A 23187-nucleotide genomic window follows, 5' to 3' on the forward strand; every position below is an offset into this window, starting at 1 on the left:
GAGCGGTCCCCGCTCGAAACGTCGTAATAAACTTCGAATTAGTAACTCCGACAGTACGCATCTTTCACTTATATATATATATATATATATATATATATATATATATTTGTGTGGTGTACAAAATTTCATCTAATACACTTTTCCTTTTTATCGTCGTGTACCGCTCTTTATTATAGCACAGTCGTTCTCAAATGGGGGTCCGCGGACCCTTTGGGGTCCTCGAAGGCATGCTAGGGATCCTCGAAGCACTGCCTCGTCCCTAAAGCCTGGCAATAAAGGTTGTCTTTTTTTTAGATCGAGAAGAAATGTTTCAGTTTTCGGGCGCGTTTTCTAGTGTGTATGTCCGTAACAGAAATCTACTTCACGCTAGCTCTTATTTATATCCAATTATTACATCATTATTATATTAAATCTATACCTTTCCCCTCCCTTCACCACGAACGGGGTCCTCCATCATCTCCGCCGATCCACAAAGGGTCCCCGAAACATCGGTGGTTGAGAACCACTGTTATAGCATATCCTCAGAACTGACACGGTTTTGAAGAGGTACGTTTTTACAACCATATTAGTTTTCTGCGATGTCCTAATTATTCAAACAGACACTTCTGCTTTCTGAAACGTGCAAAAGCAAATGTTGAAGCACAATTTGGCTAGGTGGTTGTATCACAAGTAAAACGTCGAAAGCGTGAAGGTTAAATCAGTTCAAGAATATTCCGCGAAGCCTTTCATTTAAAAAAGAAGAAGCGATGAATTCAATATTAATTCAGTCCTAAATAACGTTCGGAAACCGCCAAGGAAGTATCATTTAAAAAGCAACAAATAAGACGTTTACATAAAAAAAAACCTAACGCCTAAACAAGTACACCAATCCTCAAACGTTCCGCCAAATCACCGAACTGGAAGAAGATATAAAGTAAAATAAAGTAAATCATACTTGAGCCCTTATTCTAAGCGTCAAATGCAGTATGATTTGACAATATCAAAAACTGCTAAAGTTGCAGAAATATATACATGAACAAATAGGCGCCCGTATGGTAAGAAACGGAGGAAAGGGGGAGTGAAACTCTGGACCACCCTACGCCAAAAATATTTGTTCGCGGAACGGCGTAGCACGAATTCTCAGGCGCGTTGTAAGCGTTTGGTTTCCGTCAGTTCTAGCAACCAGTTTGAGGCATGTCAGAATCTAAGGAACGCAGCTTTCCATATTTCCTGCTGCGATGCTCTTGCATCTTAAGGCCTTTTTATTTATGTGCCAAGCAAGCTTTGGTGTCCTAGGCAATGCGTGCACAGAGGCTGCGGAAAGAACACTATAAAAACGATGTCTGCAGAATGAAATTCTGTCTTCGGGTATTTTAAAATGTCAGGACTTTTTCTAGGGTGAGCGTGCCAGCGTATGACAGCACCTACGCTCTTGAGATGTTGGGATGTTGAAAAGTGCTAGAGCAAGACTTGTGAACTGAGAAAGTTTCGTCGAAGAATGTCCGCCGCCATTTGTGAGAGGATGTTTTCTTTTTTTCTTTCGACGTAGAATTTTTAAGTAGGAGAAAAAAAAACACATAATAGTGACTGCCGCGCGACAAAATTTGAAGAAATTCCTGCTTTGAGTGTCACATATAAAAAAAACTATAACAAAGCTCACTCTGACAATCTGTAGTTACCGGAAGTGTTTAAATTAAAATAAATTTATTTGCTTTCCGCTTCAGTAACAATTATACTCTAATATATGTGGAAATTTCTACTAACTCACAGTAAACAGAGCAGGAGTACACCTGGCATAGTTCATATTTTTATTTTACATCTTTATTAATATGAAAGCCGAAAAAAAAAGAAACGAAGGTGGTAGGAGAGGTTGCCGTGGAGAGTAAATGAAAAATATATGGGCGATTTCAAATCAACTCAGGCACGGATTTTGGGTCCAATATTTTTTATTTTGTCAAGAACATACATGTTTTCTGGCAATTCCTATAATAAAAGAAGACGCAAACGGCGAGTTCATGGGATTTTTTTTCTCGAGTTATCGACTGTTCAAGTGGCCAGGGTGGAAACTTTCGTTTTTCCAGCTTATCGGAGGTGTTACATTTCCCTCAATCAAGTTTCCCTACAATTTACTCTAACATGTAAGTTTTTAGGAACACCCTCGGGATACGAGTTTTTTCTGCTAATTCAACATTTAGGTCAAAATATCCCAATTTTTTTAATTGTCAAACCGCCTCTTGCGACGATATTTAAAAACGTTTAGGAAGCTGTGCTGTGTGACCTAATCAACATATTTTTATGATCTTTACGTTACCGTAAAGCTCCAAGTAAGCTCTTTCTTTTGAGTGTAATTTGAATATTTAGCGCTAATCATATAATACGCAACGTGTGCCTGAAAAACGAATGTTTCAAAGCACTAGCAAGTTTGTACTCTATTTTCTGAAGAAACCAACTTTTTTCACATTTATTTCTTTATTCACAGTTACTTAATATCTATAAAGAACTTCTAACAGAAATTTTAATATACTGTTTTTATGACCGCTATTAAAACTGGAATCTCGTGCTATGAGTGTTTTGAACGGGATTTTGCAGAGGCGCTCTGCTGAGCAGAATTTCGGCCTACGTAAGGTTTTCTATTTTGTCGTCAAATAAAAATTCGTAATATTTTTGTAATAGTCCTTGCTTCAAGACAAAATATTGCCTTTTTTCTTTTACATGCGACATCAAATTTGTTATTATTAGAAGCAGTATCTTCTAAGCTTTATGAAGATACTAAGTATGCTAAAACACCTCTTTAGGTCACACGGAAGAGCGGGTAAACCTTAACAAATATCGTCCAATGACGTCATATTGGCAAAGGTTGTCAAATATATTTCATATAAATAATCGCGTTACAATTATGTATCAGAGAAGAAGTGTGGTCACAGGTATCTATTGAACAAAATAGGAGGTGCCAGTTTTGTACTACTGTAATTTTGTGAGTAAGTTCATTTACTAACAAAACAGCGATACAAAACCAGACTGCGAGCTTTTATAGCTGCCATACAAACAAAATATTACGTTTTCTATTTATATTACCTGATAAAACACTGAAATAGCTGGATAGAAAAAAAATAATCAGCCAAATAAAAGGTGTCTTTTTTTTAGCTAATCGACCTCCCGTTTCAAAATATTTTGAAATAGTAAATGCTTTACGAGAATACACTGCCCTTTCTCTTTTATACAAAGGAATAAATTTTTTATCAACAGAAATACTATATTCTAAGCTTTCTGAAAATAATAAATATGTCACAATATCTCAATGGGTCCCACGGAAAAGCTGGTCAGACTTTGACAAATATTGTCAAAGCGACACCTTTTAACAATATTTGAATGGAAGATAAATAATCACTCTAAAATTATTTACCATAAATAATCCCTATCCTGAGAGTGGCCGAAAAAGTTACATTGGACTACCGAAAAAAGGCAAATGGTAGAAAGTAGTGAAACATGACACCTTCGAAAGGCGAGAGAAAAGTCAGTTTGCGCCTCGGCCGCTTAAAATGTCCAGAACTCGAGAAGAAAAAATCGCCCGAACTTGCGGTTTGCACTTCCTGTCACAGAAGGGTTTCCTTCCGAAGATATTTTTTTTGGTCAAAATTAAAAGTTCGACCCGAAATTCGGGCCTGAGCCATACATTACATGCCAAAGCGTTGGTATTTTTGACTGAAATTTCTAATGATTATGAGAGTACATAAGATGCACGCCAAACTACACAATCATTGGATTAAGAAGTGTAAAATAAACGCCTAACATGGTATTAATATATCGCTTGTTTATAATTTTTTACATTTTTCTGTCATTTTGTGCATATGCTCTATTGCATAATATGTCCTGTTGTGAGTTATTATGATTTTGGTATAATAGATGAATTTGTTTTTTATTACAACTTATCACAATGAATTTAGACATATATATTTATATGAATTCTTTCAGGTTGAAACAGCCGGTCCTAGATTATAGGGACGAATTCATCGATGTAAGAAATAAACAATAAATTTAATTTAATTGTAGAACATCTAGAATAACAATATAAGAGTAGATAAAAATAAAGGATTGTCGCACAATACTTTTTTTTTCATTAGGATGTATAAGGGTGATTTCATCTCAACTCAGGCACGGATTTAGGGTCGAATTTTTAATTTTTACGAAAAAAATATATGTTTTGGGGCAATTCCTATAATAAAAGAAGACGCAAACCGTTATTTCGTCGGATTTTTCGCTCTCAAGTTATGGACCGTTGAAGCGGTCAAGGTGGAAATTGATGTTTTTCCAGCCTATCGGAGGTGCCATATTTCACTCCATCCCTTTTCGCTACTTTTTACGCTACATGAATATACCTTTTTGGGAACACTCTAGACATAGGCTTTTTTATGCTAATCAAGCGTCTAAGTAATAACATTCTTAATGATTTTTTCTTTATTTGTCCAACCGCCTCTCTGTGACGATATTTGACGAAGTTCAGCAAGCTGTGCTGTGTCACCTAATCAACATATTTTTATGATCTTTATATCACCGTAAAGCACCAATTATGTTCTTTCTTTTGAGTATAATTTCAATATTTTGCCACAAGTATATAATGCGCTACATGTGCCTGAAAAACGAATATTTCGAAAAACTAGCAAGTTTGAAGTCGATTTTCTAAAAAAATCCCACTTTTTATTTTTTTGATTTTTTATTCACAGTTAGTTAATATAGTAGTCTATCAGAAACTACCAACAGATATTGTAATATATTGTTTGTATGGCCGCTATTAAGACTCGAATCTCGTGCTATGAGCATTTTGAACGGGACTTCGCACAGGCGCTTTGCTGAGCAGAATTATGGCCAATGTAAAGTTTTCTATTTAATGTTAGTACTTACCACAATATCTGAGCGTAAAAGCAAGTGAAGTAACAATATTTATCCTCACAATATTTATTTACTTGGCCCTGGGGTGATTTGAAAGGTGTGTGAGCTTCGGCTTATGTATTGACGGAGAAGTACGTAACATCTAAACTCACGGAAAACTTAAGTCACGAGGGAAAAGTCTGTAACCTGGCATGAATCACTGCAAATAGAAATGAAACCTAAACACATGACTAACGCATTTGAAGCCTTACACGCCACGAAATGCTCGTCCTTACACGCCACGAAATGCTCGTTATTTTACGAAAGAGCCCATATGTGCACAAAAAGGACCGTACTTCCTAACCGTCAGGTACTAAATCGCACATATGTATATGCACTGCATATCTGTTTGACATAAGAAAATATGACAATTACAAATAAAGTTCGGAATTTTAAACTCAAGATGCGACACGTAACCAGAGAAGGGAAGTAATCTTTCATGTTGTAGCCTAAACATGTTAATTTCATAAAATGTATCAAAATGTGTCGACCAAATGTCTCAATATACTCCTAATTAACATAAAATACACTCAAAGTTACTACAAATATAAACTTTAAAACGAATTGAACACCGCCAAATTCCGTCTGGTTTACGGATAGACGACGCAGTACCTTTTCAATACTACACGGCGCTGCTCACACAAAAACAGTGATAAACACCTGGGGTAGGGATAGTCCTCTTTCGACGTAGCACATTTCGAGACAATAGGTTGATGCGATTCTGAGCCAGTTTTCGCTTTGTCCAAATTACAGTCAGTTCAGTGTCAAAGTCTATGGCGCGTCGTCTGATCACACAGCGCGCACTCACAGGGGGACAAGGATGAACGCACTGTTGAAACGGTCCGGCCTTTTCACGGTCCCACCATTTACCTCTGTCTACTCTGGGGTTTGGCAAACTCTTTCCAGGACCACATCACCTCCCCCTTCCCCCATTGCTTTGCTCCACACATGAGAAGATTGGATGCCTGTCGATGGGGTTACCTTCTCCTACGCCTTCCTTTTAAGCTCCCGATAGCGGGACAGCTCCTCTTGGTCGATGAAGAGAAGCGTTATCCCCTTGGTTTTCTGGCCGAGAGCTTCAACGAACGTACGCTCGTTAGTTATGGAGCTCAGCTCAGTTGTTTTCAAGTTATGCAGTGACGCATGACGCTTCAGCACACCACCCACTCCATCGCACGCGCTATATCCACCTGCTGACAACAAACTTCTGAAATTCGTGTAATTGGTGCCGATTTTTGAAATGGCTTGGAGCGCCGTCCGAAACATAGATTAGCTCCAAAAAAACGGGCAAGAGTTCCTCGAGCCTGTCTTCAATCATTGTGAGCGCAAAGAGCGCGTGTGCAGAATCATGACAGGTATCATCACTCACGACGCCAAAACTTAGTGTTCCCATCGTGGTCGTCGCAACGCAGGTGAAGATTGTCACCATATTGGTTTTCCAGTGGTATCCCTGAACTGCACGTTGGAGCACAATACTCCAGTTTTCGGCGAAATCAAAGTGGAGGACTACGACACGTGGCTTCGCATTTGCTTTTTCAAGCCATATTGCTCTCTTTTGTGCGCGCCGAATATAATAGTGGGGTATGTATTTCTTCGTCCACTTGTTGAGTTCGTTAAGAAAAGCAGTGGCCTCCAAATGTTTTTTCACCAACTCGCCCCCAGATTCCCACAGTGCTAACTCCAGTTAATCTTCAGCGCTCATCCCTAGCATCTCGAGGGATATGTCCTTCCGGTTCGAACAGGCTTCACACATCAGCAAGAAGCAGTTTTGGGAAGAATTTTCACAAAGAAAAAATTTCTGGACGTCTTGAAAGGTCATGGTCTTCCCCGCCACATTTCACAGAGATGTCAGACAGAGTATGAAGTTGGCGCAGCATACACACACACACTCTTCATGTACAGGGTGTTTATTAACCCACTTGGGCCGAAGAGAATAAAAATTTTTAGGCCCATTTTTGACTCGGGATTGGCCGCCTTGAATTCTTTGTAGGTTTCCGTAATAGATCTCGTCATAAATCGCTTCGTGACGAAGACTTCCTGACCATGAATAAAAAGCCTTACGACATCCTTCTTGTTCGGGCTTTGTCTTGAGCCGTCTTTCGCGTCTGATGTGTAGTAAGTCAACGCAAGAGCGACATCGTTTTCGTTGAGAGCATGTCCTTGGTATGGGTCAGGTGACGCCCAGACCCCCATTTTTTTTCAGCTTTCTTGATTGGTCCAAAACATGCTTCCTCACTTCAGGAATTGCTTTCAGGATATCTTTCTTTTTGAGGTTAAATGGAAAGAAAGTTAAGAGGCGGTAGCGTTCTAGCTGCGACGCACTCTTGATGTAGGCTGCGCGTAAATTGCTGACCCAGTTGGAGCACGAGGAGCATGGATCTTCTTTTTCTGTGCCCGTAGGTTTTCCGTACACGTCACTTAGTTTACGACCAATTTTCTTTTTGAAGTCCGCGGTTATCTCGAATTTTTTTCGCTTAACATAGCCGGTACGACTTCGTGTGGTCACGCTAGAAGGGAGTTTAAGTGGTGTCACACTTACTTCGGCAGCATCAATTGCTGTCACTCCTTGGACCAGGGCTTCCTCGTCAACGAATGATCTGTCCGCTGGTTTCAGGGATGATGACGATGAGCTTGATGACAACATTTCCTGTTCTTGCTTATGTTCTTCAATCTGACCCAAGAACATTGTGTAGCAGTTATTGCACAGAACATCATCAGGGCTTACGCGCTGGGCGTCCCCAGCCGGTAGAACTTGCTTGAGAAAACTTAGGTTTAGCTCCGAGACTTGACAAAAATGGCGTCCGTAAAACACTCTTCTCTTGTGTCTCCTTGAATAGTCGGCGCACACTTTCCGGTCTGAACTGAAAAATGTATTAGCCAGGGCAGTAACGAACACTTCTGGCTTTCTGAAAGCAGGAGCAGTTTTAAGTTCATCCAGCTCAGACAGCACGGAGGTAGAAAGAGTACCAGCTTTCCGCCGTGGCTTAGGAATTCAAGTAAAGAGCCAGAAAGGGACCGAGAAGGCTATTATTAGTTAGACGGCATGCGAAGATTCGGCTTCCTTTGGGTCCCCAATCTTCCCGTCGATCCATACTTAAACATTCGCTCTCCGCCTCGCCCGTAATCTGAGTGCCACGCAGCAGCGGCGTCTCTTTTAGTGTTCGCGGATTAGTGGCACGGTTGTGTTGTGTTGAATTCCGCTCGCAGATCTCGAGAGCTTCAAAAACGCTCCATTTGGAGCGCGCATATTCCGCTCGCAGATCTGGCTGAAGTTGGTCATCTTCCGCTCGTAGATCTCTGGCAGCGCCCGCTCCACGGAGCGCCCCAAACTCCGCCGAACTTGCTCTGCGGGATTTCACGGATCTCTCCGGAAGCTGACAGAGCGGCCCACGTTACTTCCGTCTAAATCGGCGGTGCGCATGCGCGGCGAGGTTGGAGAGATCGGCGGGCCGGTCTGGTCGTGCAGTGGGATCTGTTCGGGTGCGTCGGTTGTTTACTCTGGATTGTGACGGCTCCAACGCTTCTACCTTGCGTAGATCAGGGATAAAAAGCCGGGAATGTGGAGCCTGGCGAATCGTAAGCGCCGACGTCTGTGATCGTTAAAGGAAGAACGAGAAAAAGAACGACAGAAAAGCCGGAGGCAAGACGCAAGGTTAGGCCTATTCATTCTGCAGCCAGTGATTGTTTACCTTTCTACACTGCATTCCGTCGGCGTCTTCCCGTGAAATAAAGCAAGAAGTGGTTAGGCAACGACCGCGCAAGTGATGGTTTGTTACCTCTGTGTTTATTAAAGTCGTACTACAAATCTGAACTCCACGCTGGCAATCGCTGTCTGTGCCCCGCCGCTTCGAGGCGGCCGAAAGGTATGTGACGGTGCCGAACGCGGACGTCTTCGTTATTTCTGACATGGGCGCCGCGGTACGTATAATTTCGCCCGGCCTGTGTCGCGTGTTATTTCTGCAGCTAAGCAGTGACAGTCGTCTCTGGTCGTTGGAAAGATCAGCCGGCTGAGGCGTTGGTGGGCTGGTCAAGTTCAAGCAGCGGCCATTTTGTACGGCGGAGGGAGAAGGGGTGGGGAGGGGTGTAAGGGAGGTCGCTCTAAAAATGCAAGTTTATCTTCCCCTCGTCGATTCGGAGCGGGTCCCACGGAGCGGAATTTTGCCTCCCTCGCGGATTTTAGAAAGCGCTCCAGATCTACGAGTGGAATTCACCATTAGAAGGACGAGGAGGGGAGCTTGGAGAGACAGAGGGGGGCTTGCGACGTAAACTCTAACCTCGAAACGCCTGTTCTCCCGACAATCAGGGTTTCCGTGTCGGTCGCCTCCAAAGGCATAATCCTTAGAGGCTCCAGGACCCCGACGAAGATAGAGGCGGTAGCCCCGTGATGTTCAAGATAAAGTATTATATACACGCCGCCTGACTGGGGTGGCATCTGTAAAATTTCGGAGCCGAAAGCAAAAGGCCTCAGAGGAATTCTCTAACGATCTGCATTCCCCGTATTGGGAGAAAAAGATGCGCTCGCACTTGTGAATACGGACTTCTAAGCAACTTTTTTTTAAGAGCACTACTCAGAATTTTTTTTTAATGTCTATGGTTGGATATTAGGTAACCGCTAACGATAAATAGAAGACCTTATATAGGCCAAAATTCTGCTCAGCAGAGCGCCTGTGCGAAGTCCCGTTCAAAACGCTCATAGCACGAGATTCGATTCTTAATAGTGGCCATACAAACAATAGATTACAATTTCTGTTGGTAGTTCCTGATAGACTACTATATAAACTAACTGTGAATAAAAAATGAAAAAAATAAAAAGCGGGGTTTTTTTAGAAAATGGACTCCAAACTTGCTAGTTTTTCGAAATATTCGTTTTTCAGGCACATGTAGCGCATTATATACTTGTGGTAAAATATTGAAATTATAATCAAAAGAAAGAGAATGATTGGTGCTTTACGGCTATATAAAGATCATAAAAATATGTTGAATAAGTCACACAGCACAGCTTGCTGAACTTCGTCAAATATTGTCACAGAGAGGCGGTTTGACAAATAAAAAAAAAACTTCATTATGAATGTTATGACCTAGACGCTTAATTAGCATAAAAAAGCCTATGTCTAGAGTGTTCCCAAAAAGTTATATTGATGTAGCGTAAAAAGTGCGGAAAAGGGGTGGAGTGAAATATGGCACCTCCGATAGGCTGGAAAAACATCAATTTCCACCTTGACCGCTTCAACGGTCCATAAGTTGAGAACAAAAAATCCGACGAAATAACTGTTTGTGTCTTCTTTTATTATAGGAGTTGCCCCAAACATATATTTTTTTCGTCGAAATTAAAAATTCGACCCTAAATCCGTGCCTGAGTTGAGATGAAATCACCCATAAATATTTTTTTCGAAGGGCAAGCTTTGTTCTCTTCGTTTTGAGGTAATATTTGTAATAATAAGTTTAATGTCAGTGTTGTGGTACTAATGTGTTTACATAATGCATTTATTTACATAATTCATTTATAAAGTATACTGAGCATATAGCACAATATTTTATTAGGGCCCAGAGTTCCAGGTTAATATTTTGTGATATCCGCTTGAACTCTATGGAAGATAGCGAATTTCATCAGGCTTTAATCAAACTCGGGTTGATCACCATTTTCAATATCCACCCACTGGATGTGAAATACAGTACTCTAGATTGCAGTCATTTGGTTCAGAGCTGACTGGTTCTAGGAAAGGTCACAGTCTGCTCAAGAGCAGAAGCTAACCTAACTGCTGTAAAGACGTAGAGGGTGCGGCCGCACTGGCTAGTGCATTCGGCTCGCACTGCAATATTCAAATTCAAAAAACAAAACTGAAACTAGGTACTCGAACGTTGTCTCTCAAGACAGTATGTCTATTTTTAAAGAGCTCAAGTAAGAGAGGGTGAAACATAAGAATAAAGCAAGAAAGGCAGCCGTGCATTTCCTATATCGTATACCAAATGTTCGTCGTCAACACACTGGTTTGTGAGCTTGCTCCCAGGTGGTCATTGTTCCTCAATTTCGTTAGAAGCCTTAATTATCGGGATTATCTTGTTCATAGCCAGTATCTACCATTGGTTTTCAGTGTTTTTTTTTTCTCAGCTAGTCACTCAGGAGCGAGCTCATAAACAACTGTCCAAACGACAAAGAGGCTGGCGTGTGAAATAAAAAAAATGGAAGATGTTTCGAAATCTCTGTTACGCGAAATTAGAGCGCAGCTCTTAGAGAGGAGGAGGCGAGGGCACGGTGGGAGGGCACGTTCCTCCTCCTCCCCTTCCCTGCTCCTTCTCTTCTCCCGTCGTCCTTCCCTTCTCCTCCCCTTCCCTGCTTTCCCCTTCTCCCGTCGTCCTTTCCTCCTGCTCCCTACCTCTCCCTCCACCTCCCCTCCTACTCATCTGCTCCTCCTACTTTTCTCCGCCTCCTCCCTCTGAGCACCTTCCTATCCTCCTCCTCTGTACCCTCCCCTACTCCATACACTGCCCCCTTCTACAGTTTCCCCACTAAGTTCACCTGAAAATATTGACGCCAGGTGACTTCAACACCAATTCAGTTTCTCCACTAAATTTAGCGCAGAAAAGGACGTCACATGACTTGGTGTCCCGTCACCTGTCAACAAACAGTGTTGCCATCTTTTTTCTGCGCGCGCCGCTAAATTGAGACCAGGAAGCCACTAAACAGTCGCCAGATACGCCAGGAAGTCGCTAAAAGATTCGTTGAATTTCAAAACCTTATTAAATCCTTTTAAGTAAGTGAACCTCAAATAATCATATCTCAGGTACTTTGAGAGGTTGAACTTACACTGAAAAACAACTAGGACGGTTTTTATTTGTAATAATATTTGTAACCTTTTTGATTGTCCTTCAAGAATGATTTTCTTCAGGTGATTGCAACTTTTTTCCAGAGCCGCACTTGACATGTCAAGGCTATACCCCTCTTTACCAGGTTAAAGTGAGCACTTCTAAACAAAACCAGGCTTTTCTTAGTGCGCGGACAATACTGCCAACAGCCCTGTTCTTAAAAAAAAAGGACCAAAATGTCTAAAAACTGAATGTATTTATTCACAGGCGATACCGAGGTAAATTTAAGTCCACCTGACACCACCCTAAACAGTTCGACAATCTTCTCAACGATTGGCGGAGAGCACGTGGGTACGTGGGCGCGGGAGAGATGGTGTGCAGTGTTGACAGTGTTGACACTTTTTTTAATACAGCGCCACTAAATTGAGCATATATCAAAAGCAAACTCGGCAAGAGAAGCAAAAGTGTTTAGCCCGGAAGCATCTCTAAGATTGTCCAAAACAACAAGGTTACGGGTGAACAGCAAAGTAGCTAAAAAAAGTCGCTAGCCGCTAAATTAAAAAAATCCGTCGCTAAATGTATAGAACATCGCTAAATCTAGCGACAAAATCGCTAAAATGACAACACTGTCAACAAAATCAGTTTCTCTGCTAATTTATCAGATAATTAACGTCACGTGACCTCAACATCAACTCGATTCCCCGCTAAATTTTGCGGGGAATCGAATTGGTATTGAGGTCACATGTCGTCAATTTTCTTGCTAAATTGAGGCCTCGAAGACGGAAATGGGCACCTAGGTGCTGCGTTTTGAAATAGATGACCTCGGATTTTGTTATTATTTTAGTGTTTTCCGTCTTCGGAATTAGCTCTAGAAATACACATTGAAACTACAATCGAGTGCCCAATTTCAGGTATCTGCGTTTGAAATTCGATTTTTGCGGAACGTGCCAATTGTGTTGTTTCTTACAGCTGCACCCTGTGTGCAATAGTTAAGGAAAATAGAGCAGAATATAGGCCTCTGCCGAATTCCAATCAGAATCAAACGGTCTGCTACCCTCCCTTTCAAGACAGCTTCTTAATGTGTTTTAAGCGTTTTTTTTTATACGTTTGTACTATTTAATATAATTCTAGTGCCTGTACCGACTTCCTGAAGTTAAGCCATCATCCAAAAACCCCGAGACAATAGGTAGCGACACACACTCAAAACTCTCAAACACAGCTGAAATTTAATTTTCCGCAACCTGGTTAAATAGGAAAAAGAAAACAAACGAAAAGGAAGAAGGAATTACCCCGAGAAAACCCGTTTCCACAAATGTACATTCCAAAAAGTTAGCAGTGCATTGACGGCCTCCGCGACATCTTCCGCTTCTCTAAACTTTGTACCCTGTCACCCCGACGCAAAACAAACAAAACTACTTTTGTTCCCGGAGACTTGTAGAGACTTCAAGGACATCACTTTTCAAAGCCTAAGTGCTGTCCGTGAAGTGTCTACAAGTTTTCGGGAAGAAAGGTTGTTTTGTTTGATTTTGGGTTGGGGGTGACAGGGTTCAAAGTCAAGAGAGGAGAAATATGTCGTGTGGGAGGCCGTCATTGTCTTGCTAAAATTCGGAATGTACATGTGGGGAAAGAGGTATTTTTGGAGTTTTCCCTTCAGCATTTTCTTCGTTCTTTTTTTTTTTATCTATTTAGTTAATCAGGTTTGGGAAAATAAAATTTGAGCTGTGTTTGAGACTTCAGAGTATGTGTGTCCTCATCTGCAGTCTCGTTTTTTTTTAATCATGTTTAATATACACCAGCTCGGTTGCGCCCTTACATTTATTTCAGTTAAGGCAGTTTGATATTCCTGCCATATTTTAATATACAATTTGAAGAAATTCGCAACAATTGAAAAGTATAATTTGCGAGATGCACGTGCACCAACACTCCCGTAATGAGAGGAAAATGTAGTAAAATTGCGGGTCGGATATAAGTGAAGCTACGAATCACACTTGCGGAGACGGTAATTACGGGAATGGAATGAGTTCTAATACTGATTAGATGTGCTAATACAATTTATTATCGGATGTAGGACATATTTATGTAGCTTGAAAAGTATCTCTCTATAATATATCGGACCAATAACCTCCCTGTTCATAAAGTCTTTACCTTTCGTTTGATTTAAGACCAATGATAAGGAGTAAAATATCTGAAAAAGATTATTTTTTATTAACGTCAGCTTTATACGTTGCAATGTTGCAAACATTGCAACGTATAAAGCGCATTCTTGTTTTCTGGAAGAACTCCAGATGGGAGCGTTTGTACGGGACATTTGTTCAACGACGCAAGTCTAACTGCCGGTTAAAATGAATGCCCCCGCCACCCCCCCCCCCCCCCCCCCCTTCCTCCTGGCTCAGATGGCACCGACGGGCCGCTTGAAGGTCCGGACATGTCCAGAGGATGTGCTCGAGACTCGCCTCCCGGGCTCGAGAGGTACAGAAGGGACTTCAGATGTATTTCGAGGTATCACCCCGCTTGGCGGGGACAGCTGGTTAGGTCGCCGTATTTTACCGGAGTCCCGGACAAAAGCTTAACCATTTTTACAGACCCGGGCAAAAGCTCACCAGCAGAACATTTTATTTTGGTCTTAACACAAATGCGGACAACGTGGGTGCATGCGTGCGACATTAAAATGTAACGATACATTAAAGCTGACAGGCGCATGATTTGTTGATTGGAGTAGAAACAAGTTTATTTATCGATTGGTTAGAAGCGAATGCCATTGTTAAGGCGAGGCTTTGCTAAAAAGATTGAAAAATAAAAATGCCTCAATCGGTACCGCCTCGAGGGCACACCCGCTTTAAAGCCAGTTCAGATAAAAACGAATTGGATCGTATGATCAAGTGGGAATTTTCAGGAAAAACCAATTGGAGTTAAGTGGGGATGAATGAAACCAATTATTGTAACAGCCAATGAACCGGCCCGGGAAAAACAACCGGTACTAAAAGTACCCACGTGCTCGACTCACTGTCCGGCTCCGCTACTAAGACACGAGTGCGTCTCACAGCGGGTCCGACGGTCACTGTGTGGCAACCATGAACCACCCAGCCCCGTTGCAGTGATCACTTTTATATCCCTCGGGTCCCCTGAGAAGCAAATGCAGTTCCCTACTACCTCCAGCAGTCTTGGTAGATCTCGGTGTACCTGGAACCCCTCGCAAATATTGTTTCATACGATTCTGAAGGCGCAGAGTGGTTTTTCGCAACCGCTTCACTGAGGGCTCCTATCTCCGGGCTTGTGTCAATGCCGTGGCGACGAGCGCCTGATTTTTGTGGAGGCATTCAATCAGCCTCCAGACGCTTGGATGGGCGTGGCCGACGAGCTTCTGGAACCCGGCAATCCATCCTTCGCAGGTGTTGACCGTCCGGTCTTTATCTTGAAGAGTGGCGTTGTACATATCCCACCACTCCGGGTTAAACTCTGGTCGTCGTCGGCGCACAGTGAGGCAAAGAAAGAAATCGCTCAGGGTGCCGCCACAGAAGGAGCAGAAGCATAACGGAAAGAGCCGTTGACATACGTGCAATCAAAGTAGTCCAGCAGGTCGCCGATGTCATCGGCAGACTTTTCCCTGATGTAAGTTAGTCCTTCGGGTACAAGCTGTGGTAGAAAGAACGCCAGCCCATCCGAAATTCTGCACAGCTTTCTAAATTGTCATCTGTCTCGCACTTGCACAAAAGGACCAACTCCTGTTTCTTCAAAATATTTTAAAGAATTCGCAGCTCAATGGTTTATATATTACAGTTTTGCTTCAGTTTCCTTTTCTTATCACAATGAGATAATCATCGATTTCAAGTACATTGACGACGTACAATGACGGAAACAATTTAATTTTCTTAGCCATTCAATTCAAATATTACCCTGAACCCCAAGAAAACGCATACATTAGTAAGGAAAAGACATCTTGCCTAACCTTTATAAGCGCGTCTAGCCTGACATGAGTACAATGAAAACGCGCGGTTACCGAAGGGTGACTTGGCTTCTTTGGTCCCAAGTCGTTGCTCCTCTGCCTGTTATGGCTTATCTGCCGACACCTTTGCATGGGATGGGGCACCAGCTGTCCTAAAGATGGTGCAACGTCCACCGTCTGCACACTTTACCCCGGCCCGTGTTTCGCCCAAATAGCAAGAAAAGAAAGAAAAAATATTACGTGAGCCTTTGTCCGTGTGTGTGAATAAACAGGTGAGCTTTTGTCCGGTGAGCTTCTGTACGGTTACCATTTGCGCGCACTCTTCGGAGCGAACCCTATTCTAGGCGTGTAAGTCGAAAAAGGGAGGTTGGAACCACGCGAAAGAATAACAGCCCATGTAGTGCGCAGCAGAGTCTCCTCTTGAATGACTGGACTCTCGATGGGCGGCAGCTTAAGAAGAGGAAGCGGGTAGACTCTCGCTTGAGAATGACAGGTAGCGTTTGCCACAGCATGAGAGGGAACACTAGAATGGCCACTCCATCGGACTCGGTCCGGGCAAAGGCACCCCGCCACAAACCGATGAAGGTCAATCGCCACACTGAAGGGGAGTTTGCCCCTCCATATCGACACAGTCGAGATGGAAAGGCAAACAAGGCCTGTATGGAGCCGTCATTCAGTTAGTCTAGCATCTACAAAGCCTACCAGGTCAGCGTCCTGAGACTCTGATAGAGTACAAAGCATGGTGACACCCGTAAAAAGAGACCTTCGACTAGCCTTCCGGAGGCCGCCACTAGGTTTTTTGCAGGTTACTTGAGAGTTGCACCAAGGGGCTAGCAGTGTATCGGGGGACTCCACTAAAGGTTCAGATGGGTTTGTAATGTGCCAAGGAAGCCGCCGCTTAAACTGTGTCAAGCTCCAGAGCCGGGCTTTATGTCGTGAAAGCACCAGTTCGTTCAACGTGTTCAACAGTGCTTGAAGTGTAGGGATCGATGTTCGTCCGGAGAGGCCCGTAATTTGCCCGGTTTCCTGATGAAGGCTCTTATCGCACTGTACTGCCTTGGTGAGGTGCCGAAACTGGGCCTGATAAACCATGTGATACCAGAATATTGTGCGGACCAACATCCGGTCACTGCTAGAATTGGCCCCCTCAGATTGTTGAGAGATACGGCAATACAAGTGAATCAGACTGGAACCTGACTTGTGGCAGCGCGGATCCAGGCTGACGCTAAGCCAGAGTAGGTCAAATCCAAACCGAGCATGCGGAGTGTAGGCACCTTCGTTACGATTCGAGCGATGAGGGTAAGACAGAGTATTCTGACGAAGCTTGCAGCGGATGCTACTGATGGCAATTTACATTTAGGCACTTTTTGGAAGAACGTGAGCCTCACCGAAGTGAACCAGGTCAGAGTAGCGTTCAGCGCCATTTGAAGACCCCATGCATTTAGTTCCAAAGAGACTTGAGAGGTTCACACTGTCATATTTTCCGCGTATATAAGAAACTGGAAATCCGGGATAGCCGGGAGGTCCGAGGTCAATGGCAGAAGGGCCACATCGAAAAGAAACTGGGCAAGACAAAACATTGCGGCACACCCCGATCTGGTGTAAAGTTTCAACGGCTGACCCCGCTTTTGCACACGGAAAGGGAGCTATGTTCACAAAAGGAGCAGACGAAGGATCAAACTTAAAAAAATTAGATGAAGCAACTGGAGAATGCAAAGGAAAGCCATAGGCATACCTCGGCAAAACTCACTCATGAGTGCACTCACTCCCCTCACTTATCCTTACCGATTAGGCGTGATGTGAGGGTGCGTGACTTCGTAAGCCTCAAAAACTAATGAGTTTGAGGTTGAGTTTATGAGTTCGGTGAGTTAATGAGTTTGAAGAGGCATGAGGTCTCTGAGGGGACAGTGGTAGGATGAAGGTTTCCGGGCGATGTCGATGAAGGGCGGGCCATGTGACATCACCGTACATTTCCGGGAAAGTTGAGTCGACATTAGCTTTGCAATGGCGCTGTTAGCTCGTGCGGCTGGTTCTCTACGAGTGACCCGAAACGAAGAAAAAACGCTGATAGATTTAGCTCCGCTCTTCGGCTCATGCTCCTTTTGCGGCGGCTTGGCATGGTTTTTTGTCGCTGGTCGCTGCTTCGTGGCGGGATGACGAGAGAGGTGGCTGGGCACTTCCGCTTACCTCGGCCGCTCTCGTGTAGGCTGCGAGGTACCGATATACGCGCGGTGTTTTCTTGTTTCGTGAGGAAGAAAAACGAGCACAACGCCGGTACGCCTGAAGGGAAAAGTTGCTATATGAAGTGTGAACGGCTTAGGCAAAGTCGCTATTCCTGAAGACAATATTAAAATGAAAACGGACTGGGAACTTTGACGACTAGCTTGTAGATTTGCTTGTTCAATTTGCAGCCTGCGGTTTTCTAAAACGAAAATGTACGGATGCGTGTACACGTGCTCAAGTACTCCCAAAAGGCCGGACATGTTCGCAATTGGGTTTAAAAGTTATGACATTTATTTTAGATCACATAAATGTAAATTTGATTGTTGATGTTTTGTGGAATAATTCCAGACGGCAAGTTTCTAGATTGCATTCAAAGAAATATGAAACGAAATTTTGTTTCACTTAATGTTTGCGATAACAAATTCTTGACATTCCTAACCTGCTATCCGGCACCCAGTTAGCTGTTCAGGAGCGGCAAGGGGGGGGGGGGGGGGCATTAAGGACGGTCAGAACACTGGCAGAACCCGATACGCTTGCATGTCGCAGTCATTTACAAAGAGCACTTTTTTAGCAATATATTTATACGAGTAAATACCAGGGGAGCGGGTAAGATTCAGCACCGAATGAATTAATATATATATATATATATTCAATATGTGTGCATGCGCGTGCGACCACGGAAGCAAACTTCCCCACCTGAAGAGATTAAGCACCCCAGGTCTGCGTATCAAACAAAACCAATCTTGAAGGATTGTATACAATATAATTAGGCTGTATGATCGCGCCCTACCCCCCCCCCCTTTTCTCCTCTCATATATCACGTGGACCTTCAAAATAAGCTACCAGTAGTTAGAAGTAATCTAATTGATATATTGTAAGCAAAATAGCTTGCGCTTACACCACTGGGTTGTATTTTTTGCGTACAAGTTAGTGAACAACATTCTTAATTAACATCCATAACGTCGATAGAAAACAAAACTTTCTATATGGACTTCGTAAATATTTGCATTCAACATATTGACAATGTTTTAACACAAACACACACTGTCTGAGCTACAAAAATCTCGAACGGATCTGACACCACTAACAATTTTCTCAGGATCCATAAAGTACAACATTTTACGTAGCAGACTCGTAAACTTGGAACGAACGTTACATGCTTATTTGGTATGTGCGGTCCAGCTGAGAATAAGACGCGCGATAGACATATTAATATACAATAATATGATAAGCACGAAGTCTTTTAACCGCTTATTCGCCAAGAAAGTATATCAACCAGGCAGTTATTTCAGAAAAAAAATAATTGTTGTCAACGACGATAAGTATGAAGACAGACCGTCCCGAAACAGCTCCACTTTGCAACGAATTGTCGAGCAAACCGTCGTACCACTAAAAAGTTCGGAATATTCTCTGCGGATACAAAATACGCAACCACGGCGGTGCATGTTCAAATAATAATAATTTTCACCTGAATAAAGGAAGCTTCAGACGCCCACTCCACCCTTGCACTAAGTTGTCGCGAATCCATAAAAGGAGCAGTGCATACAGCAAAGAAAAATTCACGAGACTGGCCATAATGCACCCTTGCCTTGCCCTTGTATCCATCGAGCACACGGCAAACGGGTGTACGTTGTTGAAGCGGAGCAAACAAAGAGACAAAATGTTTTCACCTGGCGTCGTGACGACCGGCGCATGAGAGCGCACCCCGCGTGCAACATAGGCGCCAGTGCCACACTTACGGTGAAGTCGAGAACTACTCCTGAGTGACTGAGGTTTGTGAATGAGTGAGTTCATGAGTTTGATAGGAGGCGTGAGTTTGTGAGTTCGGTGAGGGGTGTGAGTTCGTGAGTCGAGCGAGTTCATGATTTTGGTAAGGGGGTGAGTTTGGTGAGTTTGTGAGTGTGGTGAGGGGTGAGATTTCGTGAGTTTGACGAGTTCTTTAGTTCGGTCAGGGGCGTGAGTTCGTGAATTAGGTGAGAGGTGTCAGTTCGGTATGTTCCTGAGTTCGTGAACGAGGATTTGAAGGTGAGTTCGACCATGAGACCGATGGTAAATCACTTTTTTCTTTTTATTTCGTGCTGGATGTGAGTGAGTGAGTTCAACCAACAATTTCGACCTCTGATGGCGAGTAGTGTGCACACATGGAGTGAGTGGCCACTGATAAACACCGCATATAAAAGATGGTCTCAACCGTCCTCAGTACCCAAGTGAGACTGAAATGCAAGAGGTGCCAGGTAGTACCATCCAAAGTGCTGGAGCCACCGACTGAGGCTCGTGACCACTTTACGTTCATGTAGCCTGCGTAGAGTCGAGATAGGAATGATGGGCCTAAGCTTCACAATAAGTTCAGCGGGTTTTTCAGTCTTTACGTTGGTTACTATCGCTGCATGTTTACATAGCCGCAGGCATATTTCCCAAAACCCAAACCGCATTGAGAGTGTTTAGAAGCCATCGCCGGCCCAGGCCTTCCATTTTCTCATCGTTCTCGCAGTGGATACCGTCTTGGCCGGGAGGAGTCTGTGCAGGCACCTGGTCATTCACGGTATGTAGCTCAATCACAGGGAGGGGCGCCTGGACGCCAGTAAGCTCGGACGCGTTTGGAACCCCTCCCACGTGAGAGGGAAGGGTGGCAAAGCGAGTAAATAGGGGTGGGCGAGGTACGGTCATAGTCCGGAATGAAAGGAAGGGCAGCCTTAGTCGCCGATTGTAGCGTTTCCTGTCCGGATATTTGAGACCAACTTGATGCCGAATCAGAATTTCGCGCTGCACGCTTCATAGCGGAGTATGGATTCCAACCAAAGCCGTAGTAACGGAACGACCAAGGGACGCACATTATTCTGACCAATGGCTCCAAGACAGATGTTTTTGTGGTTCCGAGCCAAAGAAATGAGACGGTGGAGCGGTGTGAAAAGTAAAGGGGAAGATTTGGGTGACGTTATTACTCTGACTAAGTCTAGTATTGTTACTGGTACGGAGTCCTGGCCGGAAGATTCCATTAGCGATCCAGAAGTGTTCCCCTCGGACTTTGTTGCTAACCGCCGAGATAGAAGCAAATACGGTGGTGGCGTCTTTCTTTTAGTTCATGACAGCCTGCAAAGTTTTGAGATCAAGATTACTGATCTGAATTGTGAATCGGCATGGTAGTAGATTTTAATAGAAAATGGCGAATGTATTACTGTGGGCTCTTCTTATAGGCCTCCTGCTTCAGATGAAGCTGCAATGTTTTCCCTTTTTGATATATTGTCATCCGTCGATTCTGGTTAACCCGTGCTTAGTGGTGATTTTAACTTTCCTGATGTCGAGTGGGCAGACAGTCAACCCATGACACTGAATACTTCTGCCGCGTACAGGACCTTTCTTAATTTTGTTTCTATTTTTGAGCTCTATCAGCCTGTGTCATTCCCAACAAGGCTAGGTAAAACGAGGGCCAGCACGCTGAACTTGCTTTTTAGTAATAACAAAAGTTATATATCCTCTCTCTCTAGGGTTCCTGGAATAAGCGATCACGAAATTATAACAGGGGGTATAACCAGCAGGTGCGAAGATAAAGGGTCGAACCCACCAAACACGTTTTCTGTGTGACCACGGTAATTATGAGGGCATCTCAAATTATCTCTTTGATAATTTTTCCGAGTTTAAAGAGCTCTCCCACCACCTTGATGTTGAAACTGTTTGTAATCTTTTTAGGAACAAAGTTAAATATCTAGTGGAAGTATTCGGTCCTACGAAGGTGTTCGGTTCTAGTCGACGTAAAGACAAACCGTGGATGAATGCCAAACTACGCTCCTCGACCAACAAGAAAAAATAAAGATATCTAAAATACCGTTAAAAAAAAAACGACTCTGCCTCTTTTTCACAGCTAACGGTCTTATGTAGGAAATTCGAAAACAGTCGGCTGAATGTAAACTCAGATTTCAAGAGTCTTTAAATGATAGACTAAGAAAAAATCCAAAAGAGCTCTTGAAATTTGTAACATCAAAAAATAAAGTAGCACTCAGAATTCCCCCAATTGCTAAATGTGGACAACTAGTCTCAGAAGAGGAAGAAAAAGCGACACTTTTTAACAAAGACTTACAATCAGTATTTTCGACCGTAGTTTCTAGCCTTCTCCTGATATGTTGCTAGAAAGTATGGACGAAATTCATATTTCTTATGACGGAATCTTGAAACTGATTAATGGTCTAAAACCGAGAAAGCAGGCTGTGCCGATTGCGTACCCAACCGTATTCTCACGTAATGTTCCGGGATGTTTTCATCATATTTGAAAGTCTTGTTAAAAAAATCGCTCTCTTACGGAACATATAAAATAAAGCATTATCTTCGATCACTTATCTAGGAACGGCAATCTCCCTCCGGCGCAACATGGTTTTAGGAAAGGTTATTCGTGCGAGACACAGCTAATTGAACTTCATCATGACTTGGCATACTCATTCGATAATAGGCTTCAAGTAGATTGCATATCCCTTGATTTAAAAAAAAAAAAACATTAGATACAGTACCTCATGCGCTTATCATTTATAAATCTTAAAGGTCAAATTTACCAACTAAAGTTCTCGCATGGCTGACCGATTACTTCCACCAGAGAAAGCAATCCGTTTTAATCAAAGGCCAACAGTCGGGCGATATAGCGGTTACGTCCTGAGTACCACAAGGGTCTGTGCTGGGTCCACTTTTGTTTTTGATTTTTATTAACGATATCACCCACTCATTGAATTCAAGAATAAGGCTTTACGTAGATGACTGTGCTGCACACTGTGAGGTCCGTGACATCGCAGATTGCTGTGCATTACAAGATGATATCTCCCGTATCTCTGCGTGGTGTGATACATGAGGCGTGAAACTAAATACGACAAAGTGTGATCACGTGTGTTTCACGCCTAAACGTAGGCCTGTCCTCTTCACGTATAACATCAGCGTAAATTCTCTAGCAACCGTACCAAACTTAAAATACCTGGGTGTATATCATAGCATTTTTCATAACTACCTTGGTGTAAATAAAAACAACTTCATGCTACCTCTCCATTTCGCGTCAGGAAGGAGAGACCACGCAAGAAAAGTGAGAGTGCCAGAGCAGAACTGAAGTTTTCAAGAACTCTTTCTTTCCTTCCACTACAAGCGACTGGAACTCGCTACCCGAAAAGTCAATAAACCTAACGTCTACATCCCTGTTCTTTAATATAATATTAAATATTGGCCTTTCAGATTGTTTTTGATGTCTTGTTGCTCGTGCCTCCCTTCAAGAACCACGTAAATATTGGAATTTTGTTTTGCGTGTTCATGTCATGTGCCTTTGTTTTTGTACCGTTACCCAT

This window comes from Ixodes scapularis, unplaced genomic scaffold, assembly GCF_016920785.2.
Source record: "Ixodes scapularis isolate PalLabHiFi unplaced genomic scaffold, ASM1692078v2 PGA_scaffold0__279_contigs__length_252992795, whole genome shotgun sequence".
NCBI classification, from domain to species: domain Eukaryota; kingdom Metazoa; phylum Arthropoda; class Arachnida; order Ixodida; family Ixodidae; genus Ixodes; species Ixodes scapularis.